The 23324-nt window shown below is 36.6% G+C and overlaps 1 protein-coding gene and 1 pseudogene across 2 annotated transcripts in view; one reads left to right on the top strand and one right to left on the bottom strand.

Annotated features, from left to right (window-relative positions):
- The window catches only part of GRID2 (glutamate ionotropic receptor delta type subunit 2), a 1547682-nt gene that overhangs the window by 276311 nt on the left and 1248047 nt on the right, over positions 1–23324 (top strand). The gene's annotated exons all lie outside the window — the stretch shown is intronic.
- Positions 11739–13720, bottom strand: LOC133765612 (60 kDa heat shock protein, mitochondrial-like; annotated as a pseudogene).

The following is a 23324-nucleotide window of genomic DNA, read 5'->3' as shown; positions in this document are numbered from 1 at the left end:
AAAGGAAGACATTTCTCTCTGTCTCTCTCTCACTGTCCACTCTGCCTGTCAAAAAAAAAAAAAAGAAAGAAAGAAAAATATAGTGGATTGTTATAGGAGGAAAAATTTAAAATCTGTTGCATTTCTGAAAATAACTACATGCCTTTTTGGTAAGCATGCTTTTTAAGTAACTTCCTTACTATCATTTTTGCCTTTTTTTCAGATGTGATATGTCAGTTTAGGAAGAGTTTGAGTTGCTATGCCGTGTTAAAAGTGACTTTTCTTTTGGTTGTTGTCACAGCACTTAAGTCTGTAGCAACAGGCCATTGCTTCAATCACATCTATGATACAGGCAGAGGGACTGTAACAGAATGCAAAGCTCTATTACCCTTTAAAAAGAAAAAGCTAGATTGTTTAATTTTTGATATATAGTACAGTTTTTCCTTCTTTTTATTTATTGTATACAAGTTTCATGCATCTCATATATACAGATTTAGAAACATAGTGATACTTCTGACCCTACCCTCCCATCTGCCCACACTCCAACCATTCTTCCTCCTCCCTCTCCTATTCCCACTCTTATTTTTTACAAAGATCTACATTCAGTTTATACTCATAAGACTAACTCTACACTAATTAAATAGTTCAACAAATAGTACGAAGAACAAAACACTGTTGCTCAAGAGTAGAGGCAAGGGCTGTAATCTCAAAATTTTCATTTTACTTCAATACATTACATTTTAATACTCTATCAGGCTTAAAACATGCAAATTGTTCTTAGTAGAAGAACTGATCTTTGACAGATCACTAACTTATCCAATACACAAAACACATTGGTGTGGACACTTGATGCAGCAGATAAGATACCTCTTAGGATGTCTGCATCCCCAGTTAGAGCTTTGGTTTGAATCCTGGCTCTGTTCTAGCATCTCTTCTTGCTGTCCACCCTAGGAGTCAGCAGGCCATGGCTCAAGTATTCAGTGACCTGACACCCACATGGGAGACCTTGATTGAGTTCCACATTCCTGGCTTCTTCCTAGCCCAGCGATAGTTATTACAGGCATTTGAGGAGTGAGCCAGTAGATGAGATCTCTCTCCCTCTTTCTCTCTTTCTCTCCCCCACCCCCAATACATGTTTTAAAAACAAATAGATAAAAATATGGGAAAAACTAAAAATGTATAAAATATATAAAAATGGGAAAAAAACTTCTCAGAGGCTCCATATTCCCACATGAATAACTGCAAAATTTGTCATTTAACATAAGGATTAAGAATTTACATCAAATTAATTATTTACATATAATTGATAACTATCCCTAAAGCAGACTTAAACATGAAATTTGAGGAAAAAAGTAAAAGTTTGAGCTAAACCACTACCTTCCTTATAAATTCAGTGTAAATTCAATCATTTGGTAAATACTATATCTATAAAAATGTACATAGAAAAATTTTAGAACCTTTATAAACTGTATGCAGTTAATAAATTTTAACAAACAAGAAATAAGAATAAAAATTATATGGTAATTGTATTTCATTTTTCCCAAGTATCTTTTATTTTAGGAATACAAATTTCACAAATTTTGTAAATATAACATTAAGAATATAGTGATTCTTCCCACCATATCTGCCCTCCTACCCACACTATCTGCCTTCTTCCTCCATCTTCTATTTCCATTTTTATTTTTTACAAAGATCTATTTTCATTTAGCTATATACACATATGTTTATACTAAGTAAAGAATTCAACAGCTAGTTTTAAAAAATCTGTTCCTCAACAGTTGAGACAAGAGCTGTTTTTTCATGTGTCTGTTGGCCATTTGGATTTCCTCTTTTGAAAAATACCTGTTTAAGTCCTTTGCCCATTTCTAAATTGGGTTGTTTGTTTTGTTGTTGTTGAGTTTCTTGATCTCTTTATATATTCTGTTTGTTAATCCTTCATCAGTTGCATAGTTTCTCCCATTCTGTTGGGTTACCTTCTCACTTTGCTAAGTGTTTCTTTTACAGTTCAGAAGCTTCTCAATTTGACATAATGCCATTTGTCAATTTTGGTTTTGATTGCTGCTGCCTCTTAGGTCTTTTCCAAGAACTCTTTGCTTATGCCAATGTCTTGCAGGGTTTCCCCAATGTTCTCTAATAATTTGATGGTGTTGGGTGATAGATTTAGGTCTTTAATCCATTTTGAGTAGATTTTTGTGTAAGGTGTAAGGTGCGGTCATGCTCCATACTTCTGCATGTGGAGATTCAGTTTTCCCAGCACTGTTGTTGAAGAGACTCTCCTTCCTCCAGGCATTGATTTTGGCTCCTTTATCAAAGATATGTTGGTTGTAGATGCATGGGTTCATTTCTGGTTTCCATTCTGTTCCATTGTTCTATCCATCCTTTGTTCTACCAGTATCAGGCTGTTTTGATTATACCTGACCTGTCGTATATCTTGAAATCTGGCATTGTGATGCATGTGGCTTTGTTTTGTTGTATAAGATTTCTTAAGCAATTCAGGGTATCCTGCATTTTCATATGAATTTCAGCATCACTGTTTTCTATATCTGAGAAGAATGTCCTTGGTATGTTGATTGGTATTTCATTGAGTTTCTAAATTGCTTTCAGTATTATGAACATTTTGATTATATTAATTCTTCCAATTCATGAACATGGAAGATTTTCCCATTTTTTGTGTCTTCTATTTCTTACTTTAATATTTTACAATTCTCATCATAGACATATTTGACATCCTTGGTTAAATTAATTCAAGGTAGTTGCTTTTTGTAGCTATTATGAATGGGTTTGGTCTTAAAAGTTCTTTCTCGTCATGGCATTGTCTTTGTATAAAAAGGCTATTGATTTTTGTGTATTGATTTTATATCCTGCCACTTTACTCAACTCTTTTATGAAATCCAATAGTCTCTTATTGGAGTATTTTGTATCCCCTATATATAGAATCATGTCACCTGAAATAGGGATAGTTTCTGCTTCTTCCTTCCCAGTTTGTATCCCTTTGATTTCTTTTTGTTGCCTAATGACTGTCACTAAAACTTCAAGGACAATGTTGAATAGCAGTGGAGAAAGTGGTTGTAGATCTCAGTGGGAATGCCTCCAACTTCTCCCCATAAAATAGGATCCTGGCAAGGGGTTTGTCATAAATTGCCTTGATTGTGTTGAGGAATGTTCCTTCTATAACCAATTTGCTTAAAATTTTCATTATGAAAAGATGTTCTTTTTTATCAAATGCTTTCTGTGTACCTACTGAGATAACCTTATGGTTTTTGCTATTAATTTCTTAATGTGATGTATTACATTGATTTGTGAATGTTGAACTGTCATTCCTGCATACTTGTGGTAAATCCCACTTGGTCCAGCAGAATGATCTTTATGATGTGTTGTTGGATTAGATTGGATAGTATTTTGTTGAGGATTTTTGTGTCTATGTTCATCAGGCTAATTAGTCTATAGTTCTCCTTCTCTGTTGTATCTTTTTCAGGTTTAAGGTTTAAGGTGACCCTGGCTTCATAGAAGGAGATTGTGGGGATTCCCTACCTTTCAATTGTTTTGAATAACTTGAGAAGAATTGGAGTTACTTCTCTTTTAAATGTCTGGTAAAATTTAGTAGTGAAGAAATCCTGTCCTGGGCTTTTCTTTGCTTGGAGGGTCTTTATTACTTGCTCAGTTTGCATCTTAGTTGGTTATTGTTTAGGTTTTCTATGTCTTCATGTCTCAGTTTAGGTAGGTTGTATATATCCAAGAATCTATCCAATTCTTCTAGGTTTCCTGATTTGTTGGCATACAGCTCTTTGTAGTAATTTTGATAATTCTTTTTATTTTTGTGATTTCTGTTATTAGGTCTTCTTTTTCATCTCTATTTATTTATTTATTTATTTATTGACAGGCAGAGTGGACAGTGAGAGAGAGAGACAGAGAGAAAGGTCTTCCTTTTTGCCGTTGGTTCACCCCCCAATGGCCGCCGCGGTAGGCGTGCTGCTGCCAGCGCACCGTGCTGATCCGATGGCAGGAGCCAGGTGCTTCTCCTGGTCTCCCATGGGGTGCAGGGCTCAAGGACTTGGGCCATCCTCCACTGTACTCCCTGGCCACAGCAGAGAGCTGGCCTGGAAGAGGGGCAACTGGGACAGGATTGGTGCCCCAACCGGGACTAGAACCCGGTGTGCCGGCGCCACAAGGCAGAGGATTAGCCTATTGAGCCGCGGTGCCGGCCATCTCTAATTTTATCGATTTCAGTCTTCTCTCTGTTTTTGTTTTTTGTTTTTTGTTTTTTTTTGTTTTTTGTTTTTTGTTTTTTTTTTTTTTGGTTATTTAGGTCAATGGTGCATCAGTTGTGATTATTTTTTCAAAAACCCAGCTTTTTGTTTCACTGATAATTTGTATTTTTTGTTTCAATTTTCTTTATTTTCTAATTTTAATTATTTCTTTTCTCCTTACTTGTTTTGTGTTTGGTTTGCTGTTTTTCTAGGTCCTTGAGATGCAGTGATAACTCGTTTGTTTGGTGCCTCCCAATTTCTTGATGTAGGCCCCAATTGTTTTAAGTTTTCCTCTTAACGCTGCTTTGGCTGTATCCCACAAGTTTTGATATGATGTATTGTCATCTTCATTTGTTTCCAGAAATTTTCTTGATTTTTTTTATTTATTCAATGACCCACTATTCATTCAGAAGAATATTGTTCAATCTCAATGTGTTTACATGTGTTCTAGAGATTCCTGAGTTGTTGATTTCTAGCTTCATTCCATTTTGGTCAGAGAAGATATATGGTATGATTTTTTTTTTTTTTTTTAATTTGCTGAGAATTGCTTTATGGCCTAGCATGAGGTCTATCTTAGAAAAGTTCTCTGCACTGGTTTGAAGAATGTGTATTCTACATCTGTAGGATGAAAAGTTTTGTAGATATATGTTAGGTCCATTTGGTGTATAGTGTTGATTAACTCTGTTTTTTCTTAGCTGATTTTCTGTCTAATTGATCTGTCCATTGCTGAAAGTGGAGTATTGAAATCCCCCATTACTGTTGTGTTGGAATGTCTCCCTTTAGATCCATTAACACTTCTTTTGAATAGCCAGGTGCCCTGTAATTACGTGCATATACAGTTATTATAGTCACATCTTACTGTTGGATTGATCTGTTAATCATTACATAGTGCCCTTCTTTGTCTGTTTTAAGAGTTTTTGTGTTAAAATATATTTTGTCTGATACTAGGATGGCTACATGAGCTCTTTTTTGTTTTCTGTTATCATAGAATATCTTCTCCATCCTCTCACTTTTTGTCTGTGTGTATCTTTGTTGGTTAGATGTGTTTCTTGTGGGCAGCAAATAGATGGGTTTTGGTTTTTATTCCATTCAGTTAGTCTGTATCTTTTACTGGGAGAGTTGAGGCCATTTACATTCAAGGTGACTATTGATAAGTAATGATTTGGCCCTGCTATTTATCCATAAGTATTCCTATTGTTTAGTTGGGATTTTCTTTGTAATGTTATTGGGAGATTTTCAGCTTCTTTCATAGATATGACCATTTTTTGATGTTTCTGTATGTAGCACATCTTTAAGCATCTTTGTAAAGCTGGAGAATTGGTGACAAATTCTTTCAATTTTTGTTTGTTCTGGAAAGTCTTTATTTCACCTTCAATCACCAATGAGACCTTTGTGGTGTACAGTATTCCAAGCTGACCATTTCTTTCTCTTAATATTTGAAATATATATCACCTATAGGGTTTTTGATGAGAGGTCAACTGTGAGTCTAATTGGAGATCTCTGAAAATAATCTGGCATTTCTCTCATGCCCATTCTAGAATCTTTTCTTTATGTTTTACTGTGGAAAATTTGACTACAATGTTTCTTGGTGAAGATCTTTTCCGGTAATGTCTGTTAGGAGTTCTGTGTGCTTCCTGTACTTGGACGTCCCTGTCTTTATCCAAATTATGGAAGTTTTCCATAACTGTTTCACTAAAAAGGCTTTCTAATCCACTGTCTGTTTCCATGCCTTCAGGAGCTCCTAAGACCCATATGTTTGGTCGTTTGATAATATCCCATAAATCTCCAGCACTGTTTTATAGTTTTCTAATTTCTTCTTTTTTGAGGGGAGGGGTGTTCTGATTGTAAAACTTCCAGGGGTTTATCTTCTAACTTAGATATTCTTTCTTCTGCCTCTGTTCTTAAGTTTTTCAACCCTATTTTTAATTTTTCTACTACATTATTCATTTCCAGTATTTGTTTTTATTTCACTGTAAAATCTCAATTTCATGGGAAAAATTTTCATTCAGGTCATGTATGGATTACTTTAGTTTGTGAATTTGCTTCTGATTACTTCTAAGTAATTCCATTAATAGCAATTTTTTGAATTCCACAGCTGGCATTTCTTGAATCTCTTACTCTTCATATTCTAGTATTGTAGTGTTGTGTTCTTTGGGGGCATCATGTTGCCTTCCTTATTCATGGTGATACTTGCTTTTTTTTTTTTTTTTCCTGTGATGGCTTCTATCTTTGGACTATGCCTTTTTTTTAAATCAGAAGGGATGTTTAATCTGCTCTGTTGGTGTATTTTCACACTCACATCCTCTCCTCAAAGGACAGCAATGCCTGGTCCCTAGCCCTACTTCATACAGTTTTTTGACCATGTTGTGACAAGAACCACACAAAGAATCCACAGTCCCTAGTGTGAACACGGATCCTGCAGCAGTGACCCTCAGAGGCAATCAGGGAACTCTGCCCATGTAGAGTTGCCGCAGTGAGTGCCCAAAGTCCCAGCCACACCCTGTGCCCTCTCACACAGCCACATTATTTAACAATTATGAAAGTAAAATCTGTATGTAATCTGGCTACATAGAAATCTGTTATAATGAGCACATTGCCAGAAACTAAGTTCATAATATCTTAGAGTCCCTGACAACTGCTCTCAATCATTCAGAGGCCAAAGGCTTCAATATTGCTCACCAGCCAGAACGCAGGAGAGCATGACTCAAATCTGCCTCTTGATTATTGGATTTAAGGAAAAGCTTATAGATTAGGGAGTAGAAAGCTGGTATGTGGAAATGCCAGGCATGGCTTGGAATTAAGCCATTGTTGTAAAATGGACTTTTAATTCCATGTTTCTGTGTTTAAGGGACCTCTCCCTTCTGAAAGGAGTATGCTGAACTTACATCCAGTATTGCCTTGGCTTTGCTGGTTATATTTTACTTGTTTTGCACATGGCTATTGTATGGTATTGGCTCAGGGTTCACCCTGAACATGCATAGTGTGACCTGAAAAGGAGAAGCTTAAAAAAAAAAACTTAAAAAATTGTCAGGTGTATTGTGAAAGCATAATATGGTAAAACTTTCAGGAAAAGACTGAGGAATCCTAGCAGAAATTTTTGTATTGGGACATCAAGTGGGAAATCTAGTAAGAAGGCAGTCTGGTATCAGTAGTTTTCAAGTGCTTTGGGTCTTGGGAATGTTACTTAATCCAAGCTTCATTTCCCTCAATGTGTTTTCATCAAAACAAAGTGGAATCCTGCCTGTGAACCACTTAATACAGGTCTTAGTACTAATAAACATCCATTACTATTATAATTGTTATTACCATTATTACAAACTGGAGAGAAATATAACAGCACCATTGCCTGTAATTCAGGAGGATATTTGCTGTCGTGAATTTTGTACATTCAGCACCTCCCAACCAACAATTAGTGTGACTGTTTTGCTAAACCGTGGTTAGGGTGCTTATGAGGGGTTAGATAAGGTGAGCAGAGGCAAGCAAGCCTCTGAATGGAAGGAAAAAGACCTCTGAAAACCCTGTTTCATGGCTCTGAGGATCATAGCGTATACATACAGGGAAACTTTCTGCTGAATGAGAAGAAGTGCTGAAAACATTTGTGATGCAACATTAATTTGTGGAGATTATCTTAGAGTAAGTGATGTATCCTGACAAGAGAATTATGTAGGTCTTTGTATATATGAATATTAGGAGGCATGCATAAGCAAATGATTTTATTATATATATATACACACATACATATATATGTCCCTGTCTATATGTGTATGTGTATATGCATGTGTATATGTGTGTACATATACACACAATTTCTTCACCTTCCTTGTAAAGATATTCCACTGAAATAGTAGCTTACCTTTATGCCTAAGTAATGATCTTATTTGGTTATAACATTTTAATTTTATCATTGCCTATTATAATCAAACATGTTCAAACATTTTTTTATCTTGAGATAGATTAGTTGGTGTAAAAAAAGGAGAAATCTCATTTGTTTAATACTTATAATATCTTCACTTACTTTGCCATCTTTGATAGACATACATAATGCCTACTGACAGTACTGGTAATACCATGGATAAATGAAAAAAATGATATAAATCTCTATATTTATGCATAGTTGTACCCAGTGCAACAAATGTGTATGCACAGTGCATTCTTAGAATTAAATTAAAAACCCCACCTGTGAATATTAGCATCTGAAAAAGAGGATATGTGATGATTTAACAATTTTGAGTAACTCTGAAGAATTGTAAATCCTACTGTGACCAATAAATTGCTCCAAAGTTTCTTTTTTTTTATTTTAACATCCTAAACTAAAATTGTTGAACTTACAAAGCAAAGAAAGTAATTTCAAAAATATTTGTTTTATATATCTTTTTATGATTTATTTTATTTATTGGACAGAATTACAGAGAGAGGAGACACACACACATACACATACACACACACACACAGAGAGAGAGAGAGAGAGAGAGAGAGAGAAAATCTTCCATCCATTGGTTCACTCCTCAAATGGCCACAACAGCCATTGTTGAGCCTATCTGAAGCCACAAGCCAGGAGCCTCTTCCAAGTTTCCCACGCGTGCGCAGGTACCGAAGGACTTGGCCATCTTCTACTGCTTTCTTGGGCCATAGCAGAGAGCTGGGCTGGAAGTGGAGCAGTCGGGACTCAAACGGGTGCCCATATAGGATGCAGGTGCTGCAGGCCAGGGCTTTAACGCCACAGTGCCAGCCTCTTTTTTATTTTTCTTTAAAAGGTAGAGTGATAGAGAAAGAATGAAAGACAAGATCTTCCATCTGCTGGGTCACTCCTAACTGGGCATGACAGCTGGAGCTGGGCCAGGGCAGTTCCTGGAGCTTCATCCAGGAGTTTAGCAAACATCCGCTCCCTTCCCAGGATCATTCATAGGGCACTTGATGGGAAACAGAGCAAATGGGACTCAAACTAGTGCTCTGAGATGAGATGCTAGCATCACAGGTCACTGTGCCAGGACACCAGCATGAGAAAGTAAATTCCACATAAGAACAGTGACTTAACTTTATGAGACTGATGCACTGCCTACTGTGCTAAGGAGGTGGGCTCTAATAGTCACTTAACCTTAAATCCTTCCTGGCTTATTACAAGTGAATGTGATGTGCCAGTTACCAAAGTAGCACTAGTTACCTGTATAAACATACACACAATCATATGCTGTGATATATGCAGATACATATATATATATATATATATATTTATATCATCACAAATATATCAATGCTTCATAAGGAAAATGCTTGAAATGAAACTAACATAATAAGGAAGGATTAGTTACAACCTTTAAACCAGAAAAACTCAGCTCCTGTCTCACCCCTGGTAGCTTTGAGCTCTATAATTTGGAACAAATTGCTATACATCTTTTAAATATAGTTTCTGAAAACTAAAAAGGCTTGTATATTCCACCTGTAAATTTCCATTCAGCCCTTTCAGCTATGAACTTGTGAAAACCACGTAATTTCCTATCTATTTTCTTAACAAGCCACCTGAATTCTGCTGTGGTCTGATTCACCATATAATAAATTTCTACTGTTCTGCCATCAAATAGTTTGTGAAAAAAGCAAAGTTACCTTGACTTTAATGATTTTCTCTGTTTTGAAGAAAGGTTGATTGGATAGATAGGTGGATCAGTGGGTGATGTATTAATGCATTCAGATAGAGAGAAGTAAACAGGAAACTCAGAATTAAGAGAGACAGAGAAGGGGCTGAAGCTGTGAGATAGTGGGCTAAGCCTCCACCTTTGATGCTGGCATCCCATATGCATGCAGGTTTGTGTCCCAGCTGTCCCTCTATCCCAGTTCTCTGCTTATGGCCTGGGAAAGCAGTAAATGATGATCCAACTGCTTGGGCCCCTGCATACCTATGTGGGAGACCCAGAAAAAGCTCCTGGCTCCTGGTTTCACATTGGTCCAGCTCTGGCCGTTGTGGCCATTTGGGGATTGAACCAGCAGATGGAAGACCCTTCTCTCTGTTTCTCTACCTCTCAAATAAACAAATAATATTTTTAAAAAGAGGAAAGAGATCAAGAGATTCAATTAATGGGCAGACTTTGATTTAGTGGCTAACACACAAATGGGACACCTATCCCCTGACCTGTGACTAAGCGGGGTTTCAATCCCCAGCTCTGGCTCCTGCTGCCAGATTCATGCTAATGCAGACCATGGAAAGCAGCAGTGATGGCTGGAGTGAACTGAGGTCCTGTCACCTACAAGGGAGACCTGGATTTAAGATCACAGCACTTGGCACCAGCCTGGTATGTCTGAGTCATTGCAGGGAAGTGGAGAGTGAACCAGCACATGAGGCCTCCCTCTGTCTATTTGCCTCTCAAAAATTTTTTTATTTAAAAGAATATTATTAAAGATTCACTGCCTGTAGTACCTTTGCTGACTTTACATTGTTTATTCTTTTTAAAATTACATTTCATAAAGCATGTATATGTTAGACAAATTTAAATGAGTAAAGAGTTTGAACTCTGGGACTGAAAAAATACGAACCATTTTTTATTGTATTTGCAACTGTGAAATCGGACTGAGCATTTTTTGGGCAGGTGTTTCATATGTGTCTTTTCAGATGATATAGGTTTACTCATAAGTTGTGAAAGGGTATCGTGGATGTGTTGATGCTTGCTTTCAATTTAGAAGCATATTCTTGAAAAGGTATATGATATGTTATTTATGTAAAATGAGGTACATTTCTTCAAATAACTCTGTAGACTATATGTAGAAACATTTCTTTAAGATGTGTCAAAATCTTTATCCACATTTTTAGGTGAAATTCTAAGTTAGATGAAGACTTTTTTTTGCACTGTTATCATACCAGCTAATCAATGTTCCCTCCACTTGACTCCTACATGTATAAAACAAAGATAATTTAAATATTCAAACTAAAAATACAGCATGATTAAAATTTTAGTAAATAACTTAGGACTTCTGGATTAATGGTAATACTTGTGATTATAAATTCGCATGCATGCATATTTGCAAGCCTACTTTTCTTTGAACTTATATTTGGTTATAACTTACATTTTCCTTCTATATCTGAATATATGTATCATATTTTATAAGATTATATTGAATTAATGTAAGAAATGATGAGTTAGTATTCCTCTAGTATTTGATATATGTAGGCTTACTTGTAGATATTCTAGGTATAAAAAGAGTTTCTATGGACCAGGAAATGATAACAAGTTAGTGAGATAAGACATACACTCATGGGAGATGCAACACCATGAACAGGGTAATAAGGGGAAGGATTTAGGGTGTTTTGAGAGATTTTGAGTCCATTGAGTTCATGATCTTATATTTGATAGGTATATTTACTATTGTGATTTTACATCAAATTTTATTGTTGAATATTTTAAACAAAAATATATACATATATATACTAAGCATAATTTTAGTTTTTTTTATTTAAGATGTGCAAATTTCATGTATTTCATATGTACATGTTTGGAACATAGTGATATTTCTTTTTTTTCAGGAATGTACAAATGTCTTTTTTATTTATTCAAAAGTACAAAATAAATTATCTGTAGGCATGGACAATGACAGCAGTAAACTATATATATTTTCAACTGAAACCAGTAACTGATGCTTATAGTGATTTTCTTCAGCAAGCCTTTTCTCCATTTTCTTCAACTGACTTCTCTGAAGTTCTTGATGAGGAACATTGCCTTGAGCTTCCTGTCACAGTTCATTAATAATGGTAAAGCATTATTCTAAGAATTAGAACATACCACCTCCCATACCACCTCCCATTCCGCCCATCGCGCCCATTCCAGGGTCCTTCTCTTCTTTAGGAATTTCTGTGACTACAGCTTCTGCTGTAGTTAGCAGAGAGGCCACTCCAGCAGCATCCAATAAAGCAGTTCTTACAACCTTTGTTGGATCAATGATTCCTTTTTCTACCATATTCACAAAATCTCCAAGCATAGCATCATAACCAATTTCTGAGGAACTTTGCAGAATTTTCTCAACAATCAAGGATCCTTCAACACCTGCATTCTTAGCAATAGTCATTGCTGGAATTTTCAGTGTTCTTTTAATAATTTCTATACCAATTTTTTGATCTTCATTAGCTGGAGTTAGTGAGTCCAAGGCTGGAATGCACCGAAGCAGGGCACAACCTCCTCCCAGAACAATGCCTTCTTCAACAGCAGCTCTTGTAGTATTTATGGCATCTGTAATTCTGTCCTTCTTTTCATTTACTTCAACATCACTTGTCCCACCAACCTTCAGCACAGCTACTCCATCTGAAAGCTTTGCAAGACGTTCATTCAGTTTTTGTTTTTCATATTCACTAGTTGTGATGTCTAAATGCTCAATGATTTCTTGAATACGTTTTTCAGTTTGAGCCTTGTCACCTTTCCCTTTCAAAAGCATAGCATCATCTTTGGTCACAACGACTTCTCCAACTTTTCCTAAGTCATGAGGTTGGACAGCTTCAAGATTTAGGGTCAATCCCTCTTCTCCAGATACTGCACCATCAGTAGCAATAGCCATATCTTTAAGCTGGTTCTTTCTATTGTCACCAAAACCTGGAGCTTTGACTGCCACAACCTGAAAACCAACTTTTAGCCTGTTCAAAATGAGTGTACTCAGAGCTTCTCCATCAACATCTTCAGCAATTATGACCAGGGGCTTACGGTGAGCACTGGCAATTTCAAGAGCAGGTACAATGGATTGGACACTAGATAATTTCTTTTCACTCAGCAGAACATAGGCATCTTGGAATTCACATTTCTGACCTTTTGATGTATTAATAAAGTATGGAGAAATATAGCCTCGATCAAACTTCATGCCTGCAATAATTTCTAATTCATCAGTGTTTTCCCATCCTTTACTGTGATGACACCTTTCCTTCCAACCTTCTTCACTGCATCAGAAATGATGTTGCCAATTTCTTTGTCTCCATTTGCAGAAATTGTAGCAACCTGAGCAATTTCTTCAGGGGTTGTCACAGGTTTTGACTGCTTCTTAAGCTCAGCAATTACAGCATTAACAGCTAACATCACACCTCTTCTGATTTCCACTGGATTAGCACCTTTGCTAATCTTCTCAAAGCCTTCCTTGGCAATAGAGCGGGCCAGTACAGTAGCTGTGGTGGTGCCATCCCCAACCTCTTCATTTGTGTTATTGGCAACATCTTGAACAAGTTTAGCTCCAATATTCTTATATTTATCCTTTAAGTCAATTGACTTTGCAACAGTCACATCATCTTTTGTTACTTTAGGGCTACCCCAACACTGTTCAATAATTACTATTCTCCCCTTTGGCCCCATAGTCACGGCTACAGCTTCAGCTAAAAGGTATCTGCACCAAATTTTACGTCTGTGGCGTAAGCCCTAGTGAGATGAGGAGCCAGTGCCCTGGACACTGGCCTCATCTGGCTAAGGACTGTGGGTAATCGAAGCATTTCTGCGGGGAGGCGGCGCGGAGAGCACGCGGCGAGGCAGGCGGTTGGCGGCGAGAGTCTGGAACATAGTGATATTTCTCACGCTACCCTACTTCCAGCCCTAGCTCCCATCTTTGATCCTCCTTCCTCTCTTATTACTTCTCTTAATTTTTATAATGATCTACTTTCAGCTTACAATATATGCATAAGATTAACCCAACACTAAGAGTTCAACAAATAATAAGAACTAAGCATAGTTTTTTAAAACAAAATGTTTGTTTCTTTTTATTTTATTTGAAAAGCAGAGATAGAGAAAGCGGGTGAGACAGGCAGAGAAAGACTGAGACTTTCCATCTGATACTTCACTATCCAAATACTGTGATAGCTGTGTTTGGATCAAGCCAAAGTCAGGAGCCCAGACCTCAATCTAGGTCTCCAATATGGATAGCAGGGACCTAAGTACATGAGCCATCATCTGCTGTGCATCAGCAGGAAACTGGAATTAGAAGTAGAGCTGGGAGTCAGGCCCAGTCACTCCTTTGTGCGGTGCAGACATCACAAGCTGTGTCATCACTACTGCATCAAACTCTCACCAATCAGAAAAACTCTCAACCCCAATCGTAAATCAGTCTTGCTTACAGAAGAAATTTTAATTGTCATTAAACATTTTTGTGAAGTATGTATTGTGTGGATAGTTACATGTCTTCTAAAACATATTTTAATAGAAATGCTAGAGTTTTTAGTTAGTTATCATTTTCATGGCTCTGAATCACATAATGATTTATCAATTTCCAATGGGCATAGCTGCATTAATAATTTATGTGACACTTTGCCACAATTAAAAATTAAGACATCAGCATTGTTTTCATATACTGTAAACTCTTATAATTTAACAATTAGATTTTTGTTGGCCTTTGCCTAAGTTTGGTGTTCGTTTATGTATTTGACAATTTGCCTTTAAGTCACATGACAGTTTTACACAGCAGCATAATGAACCCGTGAACTCATAAGGAAAAACCCATATTAAAATTTGAGAAGATAAGTAAACATGATATATATTTGCATTTTAAATCTATATGTCACTATCATTTTATATGGATTTGATAAAACCTCCTGCCCCTTCTGTGGGAGGAGCCTGTCACCATCTGGTGATGGAAATGATCAATTAGGGATTGGTGTTTTAGGAATATTTAGGATATGTTCTTTTATGCTTTGTTACTCGGCATTCTTCCCTCCAGTTTGTCCAATAGGAGATGTAGACGAAAGATAATCTGTTGATCAAATACTGTGTGTGAGGGTGGGAGGGAGGGGAGAGGAAGTAGTGGAATGCTTTATATCATTTTTACCAGAAGTCTGTTCACTTCAAATTTTTATAAAATAGGGCCGGCGCCGCAGCTCACTAGGCTAATCCTCCGCCTTGCGGCGCCGGCACACCGGGTTCTAGTCCCGGTCGGGGCTCCGGATTCTGTCCCGGTTGCCCCTCTTCCAGGCCAGCTCTCTGCTGTGGCCAGGGAGTGCAGTGGAGGATGGTCCAAGTCCTTGGGCTCTGCACCCCATGGGAGACCAGGATAAGCACCTGGCTCCTGCCGTCGGATCGGCGCGCTGCCATTGGAGGGTGAACCAACGGCAAAAGGAAGACCTTTCTCTCTGTCTCTCTCTCACTGTCCACTCTGCCTGTCAAAAAAATAATTATAAAATAAGACTGAGTACACATTAATAAGAATACCTGGGAAGGAACTCTGGGCTATGTCATCATGTTAGCTATAGAGTAATGAATGTTGACAATCAAAATTAATGGTAAAACTAGTCTTCAAACATTACTTTATACTTTGTGTGTCTGTATAGGTGCAAACTGTTGAAATTTTTACTTAGTATAGAGTTGATCTTCTGTATATAAAGATAATTAAAAATGAATCTTAATGATGAATGGGATAGGAGAGGGAGTAGGAGGTGGGGTGGTTTGGGGCTGGGAGGGCAGGTATGGAGGGAGAACCACTATAATCCAAAAGTTGTACTTACAAAATTTATATTTATTAAATAAAAGCTTTCTAGGAAATTTGACATTAGATTAGACTGATAATAAGTGGTTATAACACAAAAGATAAGAAATGCAGGAAATAAGAACGGTTCTTCTTTCCTGAGATTCTTCAGTTGGAACCCAAGGTTGTTCTCAGAACACTTGTGTTTAGCTAAAAAATGCTGCATGCACACCCTTGGTAAAAAGCCAAATTTAAGATGGGTTGTTATCTGAAGAGAAAAGGAAATAAATATCTGGGATTCTAAGTTTGGCTGAGATTTCCTGTTCTTTGGCTGTGCCATTTGCAATAAGATAAACTGTTTCTTCTGTACACTTTCTTGCTGTTTGCAGAAAGATGAACTGTTTCTTTTGTGCATCTCCTTTCAGTATATCTTCATTTAGCAAGAAATGACTAATTTGCTATCATTGCTGCAGGTTTTTACCATTTATTAAACCATGTTTAAAGTTTATGGCAATATTAAGTGTTCTGTCAGGTAATAGTAAAATGTTTCCATTAAAAATATATTACCAATACTGAGTAGAAGTCAATAACATCACCTGCTATAAAACAAGGTTGAACAGAAAACTCTTCTTTTAAAATACCTATTTAGAATCCAGGACAAGATGAAATATCTCACTATAAATGCATATTGCTTCTTTCTGAACAGATATTTAGATTATCTGGCTTGAAATTAAAAGGTTGTTTCAACTCCAATTATAGGAAAATTCTATCATACTTCCTAACAAATTGCTAAAGAAAGTTGTGTATCTAAATCAGATAGTATTACATTTTAATGTAATGATTAATCCAAATTTAAATTAGAATTATCAACTAGAAAGTGGATTAAATTAGTGAGATAAATATTTTCACAAAATCTTAATTTCAGTAGAATACTCTCAGGTACAAAAATGACAGGATAGATATAAAATTTAAGACTACTGTACACATTTGATTATATTAATAAAATATTGTTATTTTGAGTAATAAATATATAGTAACATAATTATAAAGTGAAAAATCAATATGTGAGTTTTAAGAATGCATCATCCAATTCTTTCATGCATTTAGCCATATGCAGATATTCAAAATACATAGGAAATGGAAGAAAAGTGTTTGAGGACATTGGTCAAAATATTTGTTTAATTCATGGAAACTAAAGAACAATGATAAAAAAAAAAGCTGGTTTATACAGTAAACATGTTAGGTACTCTCTTCCTTCTCTAGCAAAAATTAACAATCATCTTCCCATGGTGAGGCCACCTCTGGGTAGAGATGTTAATTGTAACCTGCCACGTTGCCAGAACTCAACATGGTTTATCATGGATTGATTCTAAAAATATTTCATATCCTGATCTGTTTTTCACTAAAAGGCTTGGGTTAGTCACAGATGTTTAAAATCAATTAAGCTGGTAAATGTAAAAATCTCTTTCTATACAGATAGATAGATGCAATTCTTAATGTATGTCCATATATATATATATATATATATATATTTCATGGATATGTGCATGCACACAGTATTTATTGCTTTAAATATGTATGCACAGTATCTATTTTGTAATTATGCATGTAAGATATTTTAATGTATGCACACCATTTTGTTGTTATAAGCACACAGGAAAATGTATATAATTGTCAATAAATACACTAGGAAGATGGGCAATTTAGCCAAACAGTTAAGATGCCAGTTAATATGCTTAAATCCCTTATTGGGGTGCCAGGCTCTGTTCCTAGCTCCACTCCAGATACTGAGAACCCTGGGAGGCAGCAGTGATGACTGGAAGAGTTGGTTCTCGGGCACCCAGGGGTAAACCCGTGCTGAATTCCTGGCTCCTCATTTCAACCCAGTCCTGGCTGTTGCAAGCACTGGGGAGTGAACAGGCAAATTAGAGATCTCTATTATATGTCCTCTGCCTCTCATATAAATAAATATAAAGAATATTATGTGTTCATGGAAACTTATGTATATGTGTATATATATATATATATATATATATATATACAATCTTTTTGTAGCATGTTATATATGCTGGAATATAAGTTTCTTTTTGTCTGGAGGAATTTCATTCAGTTCATCTCAGAAAATAAAAGTATATTGGCTCACATGTTTATAATTCATCAATAAACAATTTTATAATGCGTGCCTGCCTAAAGCTGGAAGAGTCAGAATAATGCAAGTAAACCTTGCATAGCCCTATTGGAGAGTCCCCCAGATCTGCAATAAACTGAAGATCCCCATAAAATTCTTTTATTTCTCATAAGGACACTCTTAGATGGCAGTACCCTACAATGATTCAAAACAGTGATATTGGAATCAAGGAGGAAGCCAGGCCTCTGGTCCCTGTTGTGAGATGTTATGCATTTTTCTTGGAGTGAACTTTAATTTCCATCACTATAGATGTTTGGTACTCTATACACCACATTATTTTTAAGGAAGGATCAAATGAGATTCTACATTGTGAAAAATTAATGTGAAATATTAACCAATGTTTGAATTACAGTATTTTCTTATTAGTGTGTATGTTTAAGGCATACTATTTTTTATTTTTATATTCATATGCAAAGGACAATAATTACTACAGAGAAGCAAACTAGAAGATCTATCACTTTTCATGGTTTTGTATGCATCTCCATGTGTATGTGTGATAGTACCTGGTGATTTTTCAATATACATTTAAGAGTTATTACTTCCATAACTTTAAATGTTTAGCTTTTTGCTTGCTTCTCTTCTCTAACAACTACCATTTTACTCTGCTTTTGTGACCTCCTGTGTGGGTGACAGGGAATCAATTACTTGAGCCATTACCTGCTAGATGCAGGAAGCTGGAATTGGAAGTGTAGCTGGGATCAAACTCAGGCACTCTAAAGTGGGATTTGGCATCCAAAGCAGCAGCCTACTGATGCACCAAGCACTAGCCCTGAGCTTGACCTTTTAGATTTCACACAGATGTGAGATTTTTTGCAATATTTTTCACTGTGATTTATTTATTTCAATTAACCTAATCTTCCTCAGGGTTTATCCATTATGTGAATCACAGTGCATACAAAGGAAAGAGGAAGAAACAACTAGCATTTAATGAGAATTTATTTTAGCTTATGTGGATAACCTTATTTAACACATACAATAACTCTTACAGGTGTATATTGCTGTTTTTAGATTTTACAGATGGTGAAGGTGAGGTTAGAAGCTTGAGTACTGGGACTGGCACTGTGGTGTAGTGGGCTAAGACTCCACCTGTGATAGAGACATCTCATATGGGTGCCCATTCATGTCTGGCTGCTTCACTTCTGATCCAGCTCTCCGCTATGGCCTGGGAAAGCAAGAGAAGATGGCCCAAGTCCTTGAGCCTCTGCACCTGCTTGGGAGAGTTGGAAGAAGCTTCTGGCTTGAGATCACCCAGCTCTAACTGTGGCAACTATTTGGGGAGTGAACCAGTGGAAGGAAGATCTCTCTTTTCCTTCTATCTGTCTGTACCTCTACCTCTCAAAAAGTAAATAAAATCTTAAAAAAAAAAAAAAAAAAACTTTTGAACCATGTTCAAGGTCATGTATTTATACTTGACAAATGATAATCAGGATTTGAAACCAAATAGTTTGCTCTGTATTTTAACCTTTTATTTAATGAATATAAATTTCATGGATACATTGTTAGGATTATAGTGATTCTTTCCACTATATCTGCCTACTCCCCGTACTCCCTCCCCACCTCCTCCTCACTCTCCCATTCCCAGTCCCTTTCCCTATTTAGATTCATTTTCGATTAACTTTATGCATGGAAGACCAACTCTGAACTAACTAAAGATAACTATTTGCACACCTGCACACACAAAGTATAAAATCTGTTTGAGAGCAAGTTTTACAGTTAAATCTCATAGTACAACTCATTTAGGACAGAGGTCCTGCATGGAAAGTAAGTGCACAGTAAATCTTGCTGTTAATTTAACAAATAGCACTCTTTTGTATGACATCAGTGATCACCTGAAGTTCTTGACATGGGCTGTCAAGGCTATGGAAGCCTCTTGAGCCCACAGTCTCCATCAGTATTTAGGCAAGGCCATAAGCAAAGTGGAAGTTCTCTCCTCCCTTCAGAGAAAAGTACATCCTTCTTTGTTGGCCTCCTCTTTCCACTGGGGTCTCATTCATGTAGGATTTATTTATTTTTTTTTATTTTTTATTTATTTATTTATTTTTTTGCCACAGTGTCTTGGCTTTCAATGTCTGAAATGCTCTCATGGGCTTTTCAGCCAGACCAGAGTACCTTAAGGGCTGATTCTGAGGTAAGAGTGTTTTTAAAGCCATTGTCACTCTATGAGTATGTTTCGTGGACTGTTTCCCATGTTGGAACATTATCTCCTTTTTAATTCTTCCATCCAAATACTAAGCAGGCCCGACCCTGCTTAGCTTCTGAGATCAGATGAGATCGGGCGCGTTCAGGGTGGTATGGCCATAGACTCTCCTTTTTAATTCTACCTATTATTATTATCAGACACTTCATCTTTTAGATGACCCCTTTAACTCTTAATCCTATCTATATGATCACTTTAACACTTAATATGATCACTTTAACATTTAAGGTGGCATTTTTACCACCCAGCTTACTGGAATTATGATCCCATGGAAGTTTTAAACTGTACACTCTGTAGTAAGTCTGTAGAAACTTATGCAGAATTATGTGATTTTACAGCTATAAACTTCCTCCTCCCTCTCTTATTCCCACTCGTATTTTTAACCAATATCTATTTTTTCATTTAACTTTATGCATATATGATTAATTTTATGTTGGTGAAGAGTTCAACCAATGATATTAAGAAAGAAAACAAAATGATAGTAATAAAACTCTTCCTCATCAGACACAACAAGGACAAGGGCTGATCAAGTCATTGCTTTTCTTTTTTTTTTTTCATTTCTTTTTTTTTTATTAAACTTTTATTTAATGAATATAAATTTCCAAAGTATAGCTTATGGGTTACAATGGCTTCCCCCCTCCCATAACTTCCCTCCCGCCCGCAACCCTCCCCCCTCCCGCTCCCTCTCCCCTTCCATTCATGTAAAGATTCATTTTCAATTCTCTTTGTATACAGAAGATCAGTTTAGTATATACTAGGTAAAGATTTCAACATTTTGCCCATATAGCAACATCAAGTGAAAAAACTACCATTGGATTACTAATTATAGCATTAAATAGCAATGTACAGCACATTAAAGACAGAGATCCTACATAATTTTTTTTTCAAAATAATTAATTTTCTATGCCATTTCCATTTTAACACCAGGTTGTTTTTTTTTCTTTTTTTCATTTCCAATTCTCTTTATATACAGAAGATCACTTCAGTATATAATTAGCAAAGACCTCATCAGTCTGCGCCCACACAGAAACGCAAAGTATAAAAATACTGTTTCAGTACCAGTCATAGCATCACTTGGCTTTAGACGACACATTAGGGACAGATCCCGCATGGGGTGTAAGTACACAGTGACTCCTGTTGCTGACTTAACAATTTGACACTCCTGTTCATGGCGTCAGTAATCTCCCTGGGCTCTAGTCATGAGTTGCCAGGGCTATGGAAGCCTTTAGAGTTCGCTGACTTTGATCTTATTCCGATAGGGTCATAGTCAAAGTGGAAGTTCTCTCCTCCCTTTGGAGAAGGGTACCTCCTTCTTTGATGGCCCCATTCTTTCCACTGGGATCTCACTCACAGAGATCATTCATTTAGGTCTTTTTTTTTTTTTCCATGATATCTTGGCTTTCCATGCCTGCTATACTCTCATGGGCTCTTCAGCCAGATCTGAATGCCTTGAGGGCTGATTCTGAGGCCGGAGTGCTGTCTAGGACATCTGCCATCCTATGAGTCTGCTGTGTATCCCACTTCCCATGTTGGATCTTTCTCTCCCTTTTTGATTCTATCAGTTAGTATTAGCAGATACTTGTCTTGTTTGTGTGATCTCTTTGACTCTTAGACCTATCAGAGCTATCAATTGTGAGCTGAAATTGATCACTTGGACTAGTGCGATGGCATTGGTACATGCCATCTTGATGGAATTGTGTTGGAATCCCCTGCACATTTCTAACTCCACCATTTGCGGCCAGTCTGATTGAGCATGTTCCTAATTGTTCATCTCCTCCCTCTCTTTTTCCACTCTTAGATTTAACAGGGATCACTTTTCAGTTAAAATTTAAACACCTGAGAATAATTGTGTGTTAATTACTGAGTTCAACCAATAGTACTAGAACAACAACAACAACAACAAATACTAAAAAGGATAGAGTATTACATTGTACATCTAAAGTCAGGACAGGAGCTGATCAGTTCATTGTTGCTTATAGTGTCCATTTCACTTAACAGGTTTTCTCTTTGGCGCTCAGTTGTCACCGATCAGGGAAAACAAATACTCCAACAGCACAGGCAGTCAAAACCAAAATTAACATTTGGGATTGCATCAAATTGAGAAGTCATTGCTTTTCAAAGTGTCAATTTCACTTTTTCATGTTTCCTTTTAGGTGTTCTGTTGGTTGTTACAGATCAGGGAGAACATATGCTGTTTGTCCCTTTTGAACTGGCTTATTTCACTAATTATGATGTTTTCTAGATTCATCCATTTTGTTGCAGATTACTGGATTTCATTTTTTAACCACTGTGTAGTATTCCATGAAGTACATATCCCATAATTTCTTTATCCAGTCTTCAGTTGACAGGCCTTTAGGTTGATTCCATGTCTTAGCTATTATGAATTGAGCTATAATAAATATGGGGCTGCAGATAGCTCTTTTATTTGCTGATTTCATTTCTGTGGGTAAGTTCACAGGAGTAGGATGCCTGGGTCTTATGATGGGATTATATGCAGACTTATAAATTATCTCAAAACTGTTTTCCATAGTGGTTTACATTCCTTACAACAGTGAAGTAGGGTACCTTTTTTGCACATCCTCACTATCATTTGTTGTTTATTGATTTCTACATGAAAGCCATTCTAATGGCGGTAAGGTAACACCTCCTGGTGGTTTTGATTTGCATTTCTCTGATGGCTAGTGATCCTGAACATTTTTTCATGTGTCTATTGGCCATTTGATTTCCTCTTTTAAAAAAAAAAAAATGTCTGTTTAAGTCCTTTGTCCAGTTTTTAACTGGGTTGTTTTGTTCTGGAGTTTCTTGATTTCTTTGTATATTCTAGTTACTAATCCTTTATCAGTTATATAGTTTGCAAATAATTTCTTCCATTCTGTAGGTTGCCTCTTCATTTCCCTAACTGTAGCTTTTGCAGTACAGAAGCTTCCCAATTTGATGTAATCCCATTTGTTCATTTTGGCTTTGCTTGTGCCTCTGGAGTCTTTTCCAGGATATCTTTGCCTATACCAATGTCTTTCAGGGTTTCCCCAATGCTCTCTAATATTTTGATGGTATAAGGTTGTAGATTTAGGTCTTTAATCTATTTTAATGGATTTTTTTAGTAAGGTGTAAGGTAGCAGTTTTTCTATATACTTCTGCATGTGGAAACCCAGTTTACTCAGCACTATTTGTTGAAGAGACTGTCCTTGCTCCAGGGATATGCTTTAGCTCTTTGGTTGAATATAAGTTGATTGTGGATGGTTTAATTGATTTTTGGCATTTCAATTCTGTTCCATTTTTCTATCCATTTGTTTTTGTACCAGTACCAGGC

The sequence above is a fragment of the Lepus europaeus genome, chromosome 8 (assembly GCF_033115175.1).
Source record: "Lepus europaeus isolate LE1 chromosome 8, mLepTim1.pri, whole genome shotgun sequence".
Classification (NCBI taxonomy): Eukaryota; Metazoa; Chordata; class Mammalia; order Lagomorpha; family Leporidae; genus Lepus; species Lepus europaeus.
This window is presented reverse-complemented; position numbering and strand designations above follow the sequence as displayed.